A 17,657-nucleotide genomic window follows, 5' to 3' on the forward strand; every position below is an offset into this window, starting at 1 on the left:
GTTTCCTTAAGATTTCATATTAGCTATGAGAATTCCATTACAAATGCTTACCGAATCTTCTTGCAACTAGAAACTCTCTAAATTCTCATGTGAAATAAATCACGTACACACATATCTGGTAGAACATAACTTTCTAATGTTCACCATTAGATATCAGATATAATACTGGGTTACAATTCCGTCATTTCGTTTATTTAACAAGACATTTTAATAATCAAACTGAGCTTTGGCAATGTCTTTAAGGCTGCCTGCCGCCCACTAGCCAATGGTTGGACTCCAACAGCATCTGGTATACCCATTGCCACATCACCAGAACAACAAGGAACAGCTTCCCTGGACTTAATCATAGAGCATGAAATAAAGAACAAACATTGCACCTTTTGTACAACAATTCATGTAACATCATAAACGCTACATACAACTGCCACTAGCTGCGCAACTCCAGGTTTAAAATTAATCAGTTAATAAATAACGCTGGATACCCAAGCATCTTTATGTTATTAATGGGCTGACTTTACTGTTCATAATTTACACAATAACATGGTCTTCCCTGCTATGACCATAACATATAATTTTTTGTAAGTCTCACAATTATTAAAGATTATGTCATAACATGTGTTATTCTATTTGAGTTAATATTTCTTAACTATTTTACTTTGACCAATAATTTGTAATGTTATGTGTGTCTCACTGCATTTTTTTTAAAAACTAATTTGTGTTTGATTTTATTCTGAGAAGCTCAGTAATGTATGTAAATACCATAAATGTAAATTTTGATTCAAAGAGTACTTGAAGTGAAGTGAAGCGCAGCTGGAAAGCAAGAAACTCTTTAGCGCGCAATCGCCTTAACGATAGTAGTTGTGAAGCTTTGAGTATGGACTCTAAAAAAGAAAGATAATTGATTTATTAAAATAAAGAGGACTGTTAATCTGTATCTTGTGGAAAGAGGACGTGTTGCTAGGCCATTGCTCAGAACGTGTTGTTACATTTAATGAAATGTGATATTTTAGTGATAAAAAAGAGTAAAGTATGTGTAAGAGTTGCCAAACATTGATGGATACAAATTTTCTGGAAGTGAAAAATAGAAAAATCTTTTTTTTTTTTTTGGAAAAGGATGTGAACTGAACTACATTGTTGTCGCCGCCTATCAATCGACAGAATTCTACGTGTACAAAGTTCACTAAAATATAGGAAAAGAAATGCATTATCTATATTTTTCATTCAATAATTAACAACCTCTCATAATTTATTAATTACAGTAATTGGATTATGTTCTTGTACAATAGTATGGTGCTGAACTCCACTGACCAATTTTGATGTAGCGGGACGTGTTGTATGAAGAAAATTTGTGTGCTAAGCAATCTCCTTTTCTCACGAAAAGCAGATGGCTGTTTGATCTTATTTACTTACAACAGTGGTCCCTTAGGTTTGAAAAGCTACGAAAACTTGGGCTGAAAGCTATCTGCAATACGGCCAATTAACCAACAGAGTCGTATTTTAAACTTTAAAGAACAATAACTTCCTCCAAATTGTAATACGTCCCCAACTGGTGCAGAAGGTGATCATTCAAGGAGGCAGCAACCAAAATTCAGGTACCCGTTATGACTTAAAGTAAAAATCTCAACCAGAAATCAATCTCTCTCTTTCTCTCTCTCTCTCCAAACACAAATATAAATTTTCATAATATTAAGATAAAAGTCATTTAATAAACTGTCATTTTGATTACATATGTGTGCCCCTGTGGGGGCCATGACATTTATTTCCATATGTATGTCATTACATTTTATACTAACTGAAACTCCCTTTCAGTTAGTAATCATTAATAAAAGAATTTCCCATAACCTGGTTATTTACATGTCTATTCTTAGTTTGAGTGATCACATTCCTTTAACTTGAATTGGTTGTATTGTTTGTTTATTGTCATTATCATGAAGATGGTTTATTATTTTGACTTGTATACCATTCATTTTCTGATGTCTTTATCACAGTAGTATAGCTATTTATTGCACTACGCTAACCACTGCCAATAACAAATCTAGGTTTGTAATTTTTTATTCTTGATTAAACAATTAAATCTAAGATGTTATTCTTAAAATTTATAAAATTTACGAAGTCTTAGCGGTTTTCCTGCTAACTGACATGGTCTTAATCTGTCTTCCTCATTAGAAGCTATGTTTTACATTGTTACTGGATATTTTTATTTCCACCCAGCCAAATATCATCTTATAACTGTGGTAGTAAACAGTGAAAGCGCTGACATGTCATATTATCTGTGACATAATCAGGTCGCATGCTGTTTAGGGTACATAGCTTAAATAACTTTAAGTTCACAAATTTTACAAGAGTGTATTAACTACTTTTTGTTTCAGAGGAATAAAACTTAACTTCAGCTTTTCGTATAAACTATCATTTACCTGTGGATATTGATTGATGACCACTATATGCTACCACTGTATTGGTAGAACCTATTTACCTTCCTTTCAGTAACAATACTACAAACTACCTATCTTTTCTTACAGTACATAGAATGCATTACACATCTTCCCATACACGCTAACTCAAACTACTGCTTTTATATCTTTCGTCAGAATATTAGCATAATTCTGTTTGTTCATGCTACTTTAAGCACATACAATGCTAAGGACATGGGGACTTCAAGTATAACATCCTGTGGGCTACTGTGACCCATTTTAGCGTATTACCAACACCTCTAAGTGAACACAAAGGCCCACTGACAACACTATCTATGCATATGTGTCAGTGAGGGTTTCTTTAACGTACAGCTCTGAGCACTGAGTACCTAAACTTAGAGTCTACAACTCAGGTAGGCCACTATTACTACATCGCCCATATGCTAATAAGATACTTTTAATTCATTTCTTTGTACTACTTGATTTGATACATACTTACTTGAAACTACTTCACGTAAGAGTGTTACTAATATAAGATTATCAATTTATAGGACGTCCTCCACATTATATTGGATTAGGGTTTCCGTAGTTTGTGTCTGTCAAACTGGGACATTTTTTGAAACTGACTAAAAGTGGATGCAATTTGGGAAGTATAATCTGGGACAAACCAGGACACTTCCCTTAAGCTTAAAAAAGCGAAAGACGCTAGCAAATTACCCCTTTTGGTTGGGAGATGCGAAACTCTGCACTGAGCTGCTCACAGTAGGAGTGAAGTGGCTCACACACCAGGCTCCTCAGTGAATAGCTGGCCTTCAGTCAGTGAGTAAGACTATGTTCAAGGGAGGAAAAGCAGCTGCTGTTGTGGCTGAGGTCTTATTATTATTATTATTATTTAAAAACTGAAAAGGAGGAGGAGAAAGTTGTGCAGTCACCACATTACTGTCACAAGACTACACAGGATATAGCCAAATGGAAGTTTTAATGCAAAGGTACATTTGCATACTCTTTGTTTTGCTAGTCAACTGCACTCGGAATTCACTGATTTCAAAGACATACAATGTTAAACAGTATGGTAGCACACTGCTGATTTCACTTATGTTACTAATTTGTAACAGGAAATCTCTTTAGATGTATCTGAAACAAAAAATTATTCATTTTAGGTGTTTGAACAGCACTTTTCATTTATGCTTTACACAAGCTAAATGATCTGCTCTTCCCCATGTGCAATGGAAACATAATACAAATTACACAGTTTACTTCATAGTCACTTCACCCTTGATTTATGAAAAACCATTCTTCTGAATATTTTTCTTGGAATGAACATTTCATCCTTGGCAGTTTGAGTCCAATTGAAACAACACACACATTAATAATAAATTAATGGTAATACGATTCAGACAGGGAATCGGATAACCATGTTGTCCATATCTTTCTACAGAAGCACAACACCAAATGGACAATCTGAAGTTCTCTTCCCTGCAGTATTTATCACTGTAGCCAGGACACTGAAATGTTGTATTAATATTATATGTTATCATTTTGGTAGTACATTAGGTACACCAAATAGTAGGACCATAATAACATCTCCATCATTCTGCTTGATACGTGAACACCACATTCCGGTAGAATCCATACCCTTACATCAACGTAGAATTAGTGCAAAAACCAAACATAGTGCTCCATGATCATGAGGATGGACAGGACATACGGATATTGGAGTAATTAGTGGTAATTATGTCAGAAGTTGAAGGACATTAATCCTTATGCTAGTCATCATTCAGAATTACATTAGTGTATCAACCGATTTGAATAATTATTGGCACTTATTGGCTAGTTACTAAACATTTCTGTACTATGTATGGAGTATTACAGAACGTTATTCATAAGTCAACTCGTTGCAGTAATTATTGGCATAGCATTTATAGAATGTAACAGAACATTATTAATTAGTCATCTCATTACAGTAATTATTGGCATAGCATTTATGCATTAGTCATCTCATTACAGTAATCATTGGCATAGCATTTATGCATAAGTCATCTCATTACAGTAATCAGTGGCATTCATTGGCCAGTTACTAAACACTTATGTAGCATGTTTGGAGTATTACAGAACATTATATGTAAGTTATCTCATTACAGCAATTATTGGCATAGCATTTATGCAGTATCACAAAATTCAGTATTACTCAGAAGTTATCATTCAAAACAGTAGTTACTGGATGTAGCATCAAGTTGCTAGTGTTTATATATGATATCATGCAAGTGACATAAGACATATTTAAAATGTAAGACATTGGAACTAGTATTCAAGGTTTTTAGTCCCATAATACATAGACTTAATGGAATCAATACATCAGAAAAAATTGCATTATATTTAGGACTAGAAATATACCTTAAACTGGTAGCATTATTTAGTTGTATACTGGTAATAGATGGTACTGGTAATAATGTTTTTGGTGCTAGCAATGCATTGCGTTGGGATCGATAATTTGCTGGGGCATAAAAATATTTGCTTTTGACTTATTGCTGGAAATAAGGATTAATAACGTCATTCGTCATGAGTCAGCTTTAGCAAGGTTAAGAAAGAAGTAGAGTATATCTGATCACATTCATAAATGATAGACACAACTGGGTAAAAAAGAAAATGCAAGTATTAGAAAAGATTTCATAATTAAGTACTTATAGCATATTAATATCATGAAAAGCTTCTCCTGGAAACAATACAAAGTGGATTATTGAGCTGAAAGAAGAAATGTCTTGATATTATGCTGAAAAGTAGTAAACTTCGAATTAACAGGTAATGAAACGTTTACTCAATATACATGGACTCTAGCTGTCTTTCCCAAAACATTCAGTCATTATACTATGAGACATAAGATATGCTGCAAAATGAACTGCAACAAACACTTAAATAACTACATATCATTTCTTAACTAACAGAAAACATATAAACTTCATCATTATCATCGCCTGCAAAGAAAAACCTCTTTATTCATGTTATCATATACTTCATATAACTATTCATCATCATTTATTATCATCTGCAAAAAAGACACTTCATTATTCATATTCATATTACCAATTACTTTATACAACTATTCATTATCATTCATTACTTCCTATAGTATAGAGTTTCTTACTTCTAACATATTTCATCACTAAAATTAACATGCGTAGTTCTGTCTGACAGCTTGCATCAATCGCCTTGTATTCTGAAAGAAAAATAATTAGTTAAGACTGCTATTATACGATGTGTATAGTATATTCTTCTTAATGCTTGTTAATTATGATCCATTTACTCTTCATGACAAGGTATTGCATTTTCTTTTGTTCATTCCTATGACGAAATTTCCATTTCATAGCAAACCACTGTAGTTTGTTTAATTTATATCTTTTACACAGTATTGCTTTCTGAAAATGATGAATATGGATTAATATCTTGCATTTAAATCATATACCCATTAAATTAAAACTTGTTTCTAGAGATATAACTAAGCGTACAGCATGGCATGACAGAAAACTTATTAGGTCAAAAACATAGACAGTTTTCAAGTCCTAGAAGGTATACACAGTATCATAATGTAGTAGCAAAAAATGTGGAATAGTCAGGATATTGAGATATCATAAGGAAAAATGTCAAAGTCAACTGCTGTTTGTTATATCTTAAAGATTTCATAGTGCATACAGACAAAATTTTACTTTAGATAGGAAATCAATCGTACATACACAAAAAAAAGGAAAATGTGTATAGTCTGATATATAACGACAAGAGAAGCGACCTGCTAACCTTACCTTGTCACGCACTTGCCAAGAAAAATTATAATCATCATCAGTGAGTGGTTATACAAATATCTGGAAATTGCATTACAGTGTGATAAATCGTAAAGTGCGTTCATTCAATAAAGGGTTCAATATTGGAAATATGGTGATTGCCCTTGCTTTTTCTGGTTCTCAAAGTTTTGACATGTACTACATTGGGGTGAGGAATGCTGCGAATTCTATATGGACCTGCATATAGAAGCTCAAATATCCTGTGTCTACTCTTTCCTCTGTTGGATAAATAGTGTGTGCGCACTAATATCTTCTCTCCAATGTGAAAGTCACGGCGTGTACAGACCTGTTTTTGTTGTCTTCTCCGCAGTGCTGTGGCACGTTTGATGTTTCTGAGCGCAATGTCAATTATTTCATGGTGGCGTAGTCAGCATGATGTAGGAAAAGATACTAATTCTTTAACTTTGTTAGGTGGTTCAACATTTCCATACATAAAACCGGACATAGTGCCAGGGATGTTGTCAAAAACTGGAGCTTGCTGTAAAAGAATTTTACATAGTTGAGTATGTTTGTCATCTGTATTTGCACTTCTCTGATTTACCTTCTCAGAAATCATTTGCATAACTTCATAGTCGGTTTCGTCTTGTGTATTGTAGTTGTGTACATACGTGTCTGTGAACAATGTGGAATGACAGTCAATGTGAGCGATTAATTGCCTGGTCATCTGCAGATGAAGCGTGCTGAAACTCTATTGCCAGTTGTACATTTTCATCCTTTAACATTAAATAGGAATTTTGAATTCATTATTACGTCTGTTGTCAATAAGGGCACAATCCAAAAATTTGAGCGGAACGTCTGACCTGCAATACAAAACGATAAGTGTGTCTGTAATTTTACATCTGTTCCTTTACTAGATACTGCTCCTTTTATTTTAGTTTTGCCTAATGGTAGCGTAGGATAGATGTTCTCTTTGTTACATTCATTGAATGTTTCTTCATTATTAATTGACATAGGTGATCCAGAATCGATTACTGCTGAAAATGTGGATGTTCCAATCTTTACTTCAATGACAGGGTGGGAAATGGTTTTTGTATAACTGGTTTTTCATGTAAAAGTGTGTCTTGGATGTCGTCAAAGGTAATAACATTTTTGTGAACAAGAGTCTGTGTATCAAAAGTATTGCTTACATTGCTGGAACATGCAATCTGAACTGTATCTAGTCAGATTCTATCTGACGTGCTGTTATTTGTGGGAGAATGCTGTGGCATTTCTACTATTTGTACTGTTCTGTTATTTCGTCCTGACGTATTTGGCTTGGGATGATACCGACTGCCTGGTTCATTCATGATAATGTGTTGTTGCGGATGATTCTGCTGCACGTAAGACCTACTGTTATTAAATGTACACTGAAATCTGTGCTCATTACTTTTACGTCTGTCATGATAGTCATAGGTATACGGCGAGTTACAATAGGAGTTGAAATGATGTGTCTTCTGTACGTAGTGATTTCCTTGTTGCTGTCCGTTACTATTTGTCAGACCGACGCTACGCGTGAAGGCAGCGAAACATTAAAGCTTGGTTAACCTTGCAAACTGGCTGGTTTCTTGCTGTTGTGCGGAAAAGCCTCTATTGTTACCAAACTGTGTTTGCCGTTGTTTATAATTATGAGGATACTGCTGATTAAAATTTTTTCTGTTATTAAAATTATGCTGTTAGTTCTTGTCATTTCGGGAGTCTCTAATGAAAGCTGTCACTTTGAAGTAAAACTTGTTGTATCAGGTTTTCTTTACTCATTCCTAATCCTAGATAGATGGATAGTTGAAGAGCTGTTTTGATAGATATAAAGGACAGCAAAAGAGTAGGCAACAGTGCAGAAAACTAAATGAGAAATAGCACTACTACAACTCGGGGCCCTATGCACGCTACGGCACATATTCATGAATCCCCTGAGGTCAATTACGCCTGCAAATAAATTTTAGTTTCTGCGTTACAGGCAATGCCGGTGAAAATTCAATAGCAGATTGTTGTATCCAGTCTAAAGAGTGTATCTTTGTTCTGTCATTCTTAAATACCTTAAATTTTCTCAGCGATAGAGACTGTTTGTAATCAAAATTATCGTCTCTGAGTGTCTGAGCACGTTCAGGATTGCATGAGAATGTATTTGTCTGTGTCTGTTCGAAATCTAAGTCACGTACTCTCTCCAAATTACCTAAGTTATACTGGCTGTGTGAGTGTGACAATGTTTAGCGACTGCACTACTCTCATCTCTAAGTGATTTTGTTGTGACTGCATGTGTATTACGTAATTCTTCGCTATTATTCCTAGCACAAGCCTTAATTTCCTCACGTAATTGTTCTTTAATATCATGACATTGCCCAGTAACGGCTGTAATCTGTTCACTCAGTTGTTTGTTCTGCTCATTAAGATCGTGTTTTTCATTCGACTGTTTGAAACTTTCATTAAATTGTTTGCACGATTGAGTAAGTTGTCTATAATTGTTGTCTAGTTTTTCATCCCACTGTTTGAGACATTCATTAAGTTGTTTGTACGTTTCATTAAGGTTGTCCTGTTTTTCATTCAACTGTTTGAGATTTTCATTAAGTTGTTTATTATTGTTGTCTTGTTTTTCATTAAGTTGTTTGTTCTGGTTGTCCTATTTTTCATTGAGTTGTAGTAATAATGCCATAACTTGATCCAACCCAAAATTAGCGACTCTATTTTCTGAGCTGTGTGATGGTGTATCTGTATGTGTCACATTTTGTGTAACCATTTCGTCATTGCCTGATTCATGATAATGTTTGCTAATCGGATGTGCACTGTTGGTCACTACATCAGAATCAAATAAATCTGATGCGTTTTGTGTATATTGTTCACCTTCGTTAGAAACAATTGTCTGTTCACTGTGTAAATTATGCAAATCAGGTATTTCAAAATGGGCAGCGTTCATTGTAACAGAATGTGCCATGTCATCAATTGTCATTAAATTTACTGTGGACATAATTGAATTTGTTTGTTCATCATTTGGATTAAAATCATTATTGGTGGTCGGCATACACTGATTATCTGTAATTGGATTATTAACAGTATGACTCTGAGTGTCGTTAGTATTATCTGTCAAATTATTCGAGTCGGCTTTTTCACTCATTGCACATCGCTGCAGGGAAGCAGCCTACTCACGCTGTATAAAATTCACATCAGTCTTTCCATTGTGTGCCAGCCAGTCCGCTGTAACTAGCTCTGACGTCATAAATGTTGCGCAATACTTTAAAAATCAAGTAAATATCCTGGTGTTGGAGCTAGTTTTGCGTCACCTCAGTGTGATAAAAAGCCAGCTAGTGAGCAACCCAAAGATACCGGGGCTATTGATTTAAATGTAATATTACAAGCAATAGCTGCCAGTAATGCAAAAATGTCAGCCAGTAATGCTAAAATGACAACGGAATTAAAGTCTGAATTAACTGAGGTCAAAAACAGTAATGCTGAATTAAAGTATGAGATTGTGGCCAGCCAAACTAATTTTGAGTCAATGGTCAATAAATTAGAATCCAATAAAGCTGAATTAGAAACTTCCTTCAAGGCTGGTTGCAATAAGTTGAAAGAGGATCTGGACAGTTTGAATTATAAAATTTATTACAACCATGAGGATATTAAGAAAAAGGTTGCTCAACAGTTATCTGAGATGTATAAAACAGTAAAATCCGAAGTTGCTGAGGTTCGCAAAGACTTCCAAATGGAAGATGCGGATCTGGAGCACAAGTTAACAGAAAAGATCGAGGTGGAATCTGAACTGTGCTCAAATAGGTTTAAAGATGTTAATATAAAAGTAAACATATGTCAAAGCAGAAGTAGACGCAATCAAAACTGATACTACTCATATTGTGCAAAGAGTAGAAAATATTAGTACTAACATTGAGAGTAAAGTAGCTTCAGTAACTTCTGGTAATGGCAGTATGCAACAAATTGTAGCTGCAAACGCCGCTTTTATCGGGTGTCGGCAGTTCTTGCGGTTCGATCCAGATAAAAATATCGACCCGCTAGATTTCTGGAACGATTTTGAAGATGTGATTCCACCGACTTGGTCTGAACGAGAGAAAATCTCATTTATTAGAAGCCATTTAGCAGGTGACGCCGTGCGTTTGTCAGCTGATGTGATGTTGAAGTGTAAAACATTAGCAGAATTTAAAACAGCTTTCATTAACGAGTAATGGTCTAGTAATAAGCAAAATGAAGTGTTGAGAGAATTTTGGAGTGGGAAACGTTTCAATGTAGGCAAGGAATCTATTAAAGAGTTTTGCTAGGTATGGATCTCCCGTTTGTCACATTTGGCCGAAAAGCTAAAACCTGAAATGATAATACTAGGTCTTGAAGCCAAACTGCCATGGTATTGGCAAACTAGAATTACATCTGCCCCTAGAGACAATCTGGATCGTTTCATTGAATATTTGGAACGTGTAGAGCGTGTGGCTGCCAATGAGGAGCAAGCACGTAATAACAGAAATGCTAATAACACTAACAGTAATTTTAAGAACGAGCAGAATGGCAATGTAAACATCAGAACAGTAGGTGTTCGCCATCCTAAGAGAGGTATAAATTGGAGGAATAATTATCAGAACCAACAATGGCATCCAAATGATAGTAATTTTGTTCCAAACAAAATTATGCAAGTAAGCAACAGTGCGGAAAGCAATGCTGTGCCAGTTAACTATAATGGAAATAAAGGAAACAGTAGTAGTCCGAGGCAGGAAAACTAGTTCCCGTCTATGAGGACACTGCCACTCACCAGGCGGTTACTTTTCCTAAGCCAGTAATTACAGTAATTGGTAAGACAAATCAGAATACTCAGACTGAACATGTGAATGAGGGGTCGGTAGCATCTAAGGATACAGCAGAAATATTAGATCACTCACAGTATTTGATAGATACCTTGTTAGAGACGCTTTCTAAGTGGGAAGAGAAAGAGAAGGCGCAGCAGTGTAACAGTAGAGAAAAGCTGCAAAATATTGAATTGTCAGGTGAAGAAGCAAAAGAAATTCATGCTTATATTTACGATGAGGATGATGTGCCCTTATCTAAAGTGCCTGTGCAGGATGTTGATATTGTACTACTAGATTTAGGACAGGAGGTAAGTGAGATTGTAGAGGATACCCTGTTGGGGGTCGATTAACCCAGTAGCTGTGACCAGTTGTCACTTGAGAAGGAACCCAAAGATAATAGTGAAAGTGGTTTAGCTGTAACTACTGTTATGCCTGGTCTGGAGGCGCAGAATCGCTCAGACTATAGTAATTTGGGTAATGTTCAGCAAACTAAATGTAATGAAGTCGTGCGGTGTTTCGATTTGAAATTAGTAGATCAACTGGAAAAGGCAGCTAAAAATGTAATTCAGGAAACCCCTACACACTTTGACCTAAATGTAATGAAGACAAATGTCGATCACTTTAGTTGGAGACAAATCCAAAAAGGAACTATTAGATGAGTTTGAGGAACCACCTGTACAAACTAGAATGAGCCACCCTATAATAATAGTGAATATGTTGGGTATCAATGTACATTGTCTCTTAGACAGTGGAAGTGAGGCGAGTGCGATATCTCAGTCCTCCTTTGATGTATTACCTGGTAGAGACAAGCTCACAGTAATGAGGGTGCTACTGGCAAGGTGTCAAAAACGGTAAAACAAGAAGCTTTGCTGCCCTATAACAGTAATTGTAATTTAATTGATCATCCATGCTTAGTTGTAAACAATCTCAGTATTGAGGTTTTAATTGGCATAGATTTCTTGTCGAAATATCAGAGTGTTGTTGACTTTGAAAGAAGCCAGGTAACTTTAGTCTTACCGATAACCGGAGTAATTACGGTATCTTTTATTGATAAACATGTAATATCTAATGATGAAACTTGGGAGCTGCCTATACGAGTTCTGAAAACTAGGAGATATTGGAACGAAGGTGTTAATCTTAGTAAAAGTAAGCTAAACACAGAAGAAGGAGAAGAAGCAATTATTTTGGACAAAATAGAAGCTAAATTGCAGGAAATCGATAAAATTTCAGGTAATCAGAAGGAAGAACTGAGACAGGTTTTAAAAAGGCATCATAAGATATTTTCAAATCGACCTGGCGTGGTCAAAAGTTATGAATGTCAATTAAAGGTGAAACCTCGCCAAGTGTTTTTCTGGAAGCTATACCAAATACATGTAGCTAGGAAGTAGGCGGTTCGAAAGGAGATACAGAGAATGCTAGAGTGGGGTGTGATTGAAAAAGCGGTCAGTGAGTACAATAATCCTCTTGTTGTTGTACCAAAAACAGAAGGTTGTGTTTGACAACATGTACTGCCATGTTGCCAAGCGTCTAGCATCTAGTGTAGTGTGCCAGAAAGTCCGTGCTGCTAACACCACAATACAAGAGGATATGCATTCAGCAGAGTCAACTGAAACGCTAGAATTACTGGCTTGTGATTTGTTTGGCCCTCTTCCTGCTTCGACAGGTGGGTGCACACATGTTTTTGTTGTTGTGGATGGATTTAGTAAATATGTTAAGCTCTACCCAATTAAAAGAGCAAATGCAAAAACGTTGGTAGAAAAGTTGGAAAAAGATTACTTCATAAACGTTGGCGTTCCGAAGAATTTGTTGTCGGACAATGGGCCTCAATTTACTTCTGATAGATTTAAAGAATGTCTGGATAAGGCCGGAGTGAAACATCTGAAAATATCTGCGTATTATGAGTGAGTGTATTATGAGAGAATTGAATAGGCTTTGCAGGACTTATTGTGCTCAGAGACACTCCAGTTGGGCAGAGCACATGAAGTATTTTGAGAATGTAATTAACAACTTAAGGCATGATGCAACTGGTTTTGCGCCTTGCGAATTGATGTTTGGCCAAGAACTGCACAATTTGATTGCAAATATGGTAGAATCCCCTATTCTAACACAAATATCCACAGAAGAGAAGAAGTTAAAGGCTAGGGCAAATATAAGAAAAAGAGCATTGGAAAGGAAGAAGCGTCATGATGCAAAAGCTGTACCCAATAGTTTTGAAATAGGTCAGTTAGTCCTTGTCAAAACCAAGGAAAAATCAAAGAAAATAAATGCAGAAACAAAGAAATTCATGTTCGTATACCAAGGACCTTTCAGGATCATAGGAAAACCACATGCCAATGCATATAGGCTAGAGTACCCTAAGACTAAAAAGCTATTAGGTCTCAGGAATGTAGTGAATGAATTCTGTAGGGAGGACGTTGTTCTGTAACCTTCACACAGTGTGGCAGCTGTGCAGTCCCAGCTGTGTGAGATCTTCTTTCCTTTTTCGGATTTCACTCATTTTTCATCTTTCCTATCCACCAAAGTTTCGACTCCTTCTTTGCAATATTAAAATTTTCTGTCATAGCTATCAAGCCATGAGTTGTGCAACCATTCTATGCACCGATTAGTGAAGAAAATACCTAATAGTAACAAACCTAACAGTGACATAAACAACAGAGAAGTATGATGTAATTAAGATACAAATGTATTTGAGTAACAAGTATGTATAGAACCCTGGTAATATTGTAAGTACAAAGTGTTGATTTATTGGAAATGGTCCACCAACAGTAATTTAAAAAGATATACAAATTCATGTACAAGCAGGATCTGAAGTGGCAGTGAAACCTATTGTATGCTGTAACAAATAGTAAAAGAGATTGCTTAGTGTTATGAAAAATATGCAGATAAGTTATAAAAATGAACTCACCTTGTGTAGCAAGGAATGGCAGTGTAATAGAATTGAACAGTGTTTGCGGTTGAGACGTGAAGGACACGTCCTTGAAATATTTATAAGGTTGGAGCTGGCCATTGTTTGGTGTATTGTGTTATACGACACACCTACACGTATTGAGGTTATGAGTTGGAGGCGTGGATATGACCATAGGTACCGTTATGTTAGATGAGACAGAGCAGCTCATGGTGTCCTATAGGTTTAAGGAATTTAGCATTACTCTCGTCCATAATTACTTAATGCACTTTAGTGGTAAGTCGAGAGAGACTACCTGTGGTTTCAGCGTCCGATCGAGTGGAAGTGGATTGCCACGTGAGCAAACTGAGTAGCAGCAATGCACTATAGATATGAAATAAATGTGCTATCCTATGCTTTAAATATTAGTGGAGTGAGCGTTAAATAAGTGCATACACTAGCAACATAATTGAGTAACATGATGGCAGACATGAAACATTATTTATAGCTCAGCATAAATACACTTCGATGAAGTAAGTACATAATTGCAGATGTGGAACTGGCGTAGCAGCAGATGACTAATAAGTGGATTTAGTAGTCAACTAAACGTAGTGTGTTTTGAACACTCAGAACTGTACTACTACCACAAGTTACTCACATGTACAAAGAAGCTGAAAAGACAACTACTAATCAAATATACTCATACTATCTCTAAGAATAAGGTAATCGAAGATGAGTCAGCTAAGTAAATAAAACACAAATGTATCAGGAATGTACCGATCATTGGTTCAGTGTTCTGGCCCAGAAATAATGAATTGAGTTTAAATAGGATTTATGATTGTATGCCTTGAGCATAAATTTATTCTAGATCGTGACTAACGGCGTTTTGAGCCATTTGTGTACCGATTTTATGACAATTAAGTAAATGCGAGAGTAAAATTGAAAAAGTTCTGTAAACTTTGTTCCAGTAAACATATTGAAAGATAAAATGTATATATCCCCATTTCATTGTGAACTACCCTGAGATATTAAGTGAACAAAGTCTGAGGCACTCTTTTTGTTTGTTCTACAGGACAAACCAGATAATGACAGCCTGATAGCTGCGTGAAAACGTGGAGTGACTTGGACACAACTCACAGTGACCCCTCCCCTTTCCCCATGTAATTTAGAGTGAACATGACGGACGCACACCATAGCAACTTCCCCTCCTCTCCCCTTGTGAATGGAAGTGTAGAACGCCAGCCAAAGCAGCTACAACCATGTGTGTAAAAATGAAATTGTCATGATTTGTGAAATTTTCTTTCAGGTTTAGAAAAGACTGCTAAGATATAATTATCTGTTTATGTACCATGAATAACTGTGTTATTTTTTGAATTTGTGTATGTAAAAATGTATTTCATGGATTTAAGATTTTCATAATTTGACATATTTTTGTGTGTTTGTTTGTCTAAGGCAATATGTATGACAAAGTGTTTCATTGATTTTGCTTAAATTTTAAGTGATAATGTTGCTTAAGAGGCAGTGAACATGCCAGTAATTTAAATAATTGATGTAGGTAATAAGTTTTCTTTTAATATTTCTATATGTTTACATTTAAATTTTAATTCTTCATAGGGAGTTAAGCTGTACTCTTGCTTCCCTTTTTGTAATTAATTTTTTTTATTTTTAGTTTCATTCAGAAAAAATTAAGTAGAGGGTGATGTAGGGAAGCAGCCTACTCACGCCGTATAAAATTCACATCAGTCTTTCCATTGTGTGCCAGCCAATCCGCTGTAACAAGCTCTGACGTCATAAATGTTGCACAATACTTTAAAAATCAAGTAAATATCCTGAAACGTTTCAATCATGTCAGGAGTAATACTAAATCAGTATGTGTTGAATATCAGTTCAATAACTTTAACCATTTTCGAAATTTAGACGTTTTTCTGTAAAAATCATTGGCGCAACAGAAAAGAGCTAGGAACTTAAAATTTTTTATTTATATTCCTATTGCATAATAATTTAGTAGAAACAGTATTCTGGACCTCACAAATTAAAATTTTTGTTGAAATTCATGATTTTCTGGTTTAGGTCTTAAAAATTAAGGAAGCAAGATAGATTAAGTAGGTGAATAAATAAAGCTAGGATGTTTAAATTTAAGTAGAAGGGAGGTCCGCTATAATCATAACGATGTGAGAAGTTTCAACTGAATAACTATAAAACTATAGCGATAGCGTATCTCCAAAGGGCAAGTTCAGAGCTCGTCTACTGCATGTAGTGTAATTAAATTAATTCTTTCGCCAAAAATATTTACTTAGCCACGTCAGACTTTTATTATGATTACTTACCTGTGTGCTGATAGCACATTTAAATTGAGAGCTTCATCGGCCATCAGCAATGGAAGCAATGATTTATTCGATAGTTTAAAGTGGTGCATTACTAGCCCAGCGGCTAGTCGGGAGAGCGGATTTAATCAGGCGTTCCCTTAGCCGTCCGCACCGCGGCTTTATACACTCCTGGAAATGGAAAAAAGAACACATTGACACCGGTGTGTCAGACCCACCATACTTGCTCCGGACACTGCGAGAGGGCTGTACAAGCAATGATCACACGCACGGCACAGCAGACACACCAGGAACCGCGGTGTTGGCCGTCGAATGGCGCTAGCTGCGCAGCATTTGTGCACCGCCGCCGTCAGTGTCAGCCAGTTTGCCGTGGCATACGGAGCTCCATCGCAGTCTTTAACACAGGTAGCATGCCGCGACAGCGTGGACGTGAACCGTATGTGCAGTTGACGGACTTTGAGCGAGGGCATATAGTGGGCATGCGGGAGGCTGGGTGGACGTACCGCCGAATTGCTCAACACGTGGGGCGTGAGGTCTCCACAGTACATCGATGTTCTCGCCAGTGGTCGGCGGAAGGTGCACGTGCCCATCGACCTGGGACCGGACCGCAGCGACGCACGGATGCATGCCAAGACCGTAGGATCCATGCAGTGCCGTAGGGGACCGCACCGCCACTTCCCAGCAAATTAGGGACACTGTTGCTCCTGGGGTATCGGCGAGGACCATTCGCAACCGTCTCCATGAAGCTGGGCTACGGTCCCGCACACCGTTAGGCCGTCTTCCGCTCACGCCCCAACATCGTGCAGCCCGCCTCCAGTGGTGTCGCGACAGGCGTGAATGGAGGGACGAATGGAGACGTGTTGTCTTCAGCGATGAGAGTCGCTTCTGCCTTGGTGCCAATGATGGTCATATGCGTGTTTGGCGCCGTGCAGGTGAGCGCCACAATCAGGACTGCATATGACCGAGGCACAGAGGGCCAACACCCGGCATCATGGTGTGGGGAGCGATCTCCTACACTGGCCGTACACCTCTGGTGATCGTCGAGGGGACACTGAATAGTGCACGATACATCCAAACCGTCATCGAACCCATCGTTCTACCATTCCTAGACCGGCAAGGGAACTTGCCGTTCCAACAGGACAATGCACGTCCGCATGTATCCCGTGCCACCCAACGTGCTCTAGAAGGTGTAAGTCAACTACCCTGGCCAGCAAGATCTCCGGATCTGTCCCCCATTGAGCATGTTTGGGACTGGATGAAGCGTCGTCTCACGCGGTGTGCACGTCCAGCACGAACGCTGGTCCAGCTGAGGCGCCAGGTGGAAATGGCATGGCAAGCCGTTCCACAGGACTACATCCAGCATCTCTACGATCGTCTCCATGGGAGAATAGCAGCCTGCATTGCTGCGAAAGGTGGATATACACTGTACTAGTGCCGACATTTTGCATGCT

Source organism: Schistocerca gregaria, chromosome 5 (genome assembly GCF_023897955.1).
Source record: "Schistocerca gregaria isolate iqSchGreg1 chromosome 5, iqSchGreg1.2, whole genome shotgun sequence".
Lineage (NCBI taxonomy): Eukaryota > Metazoa > Arthropoda > Insecta > Orthoptera > Acrididae > Schistocerca > Schistocerca gregaria.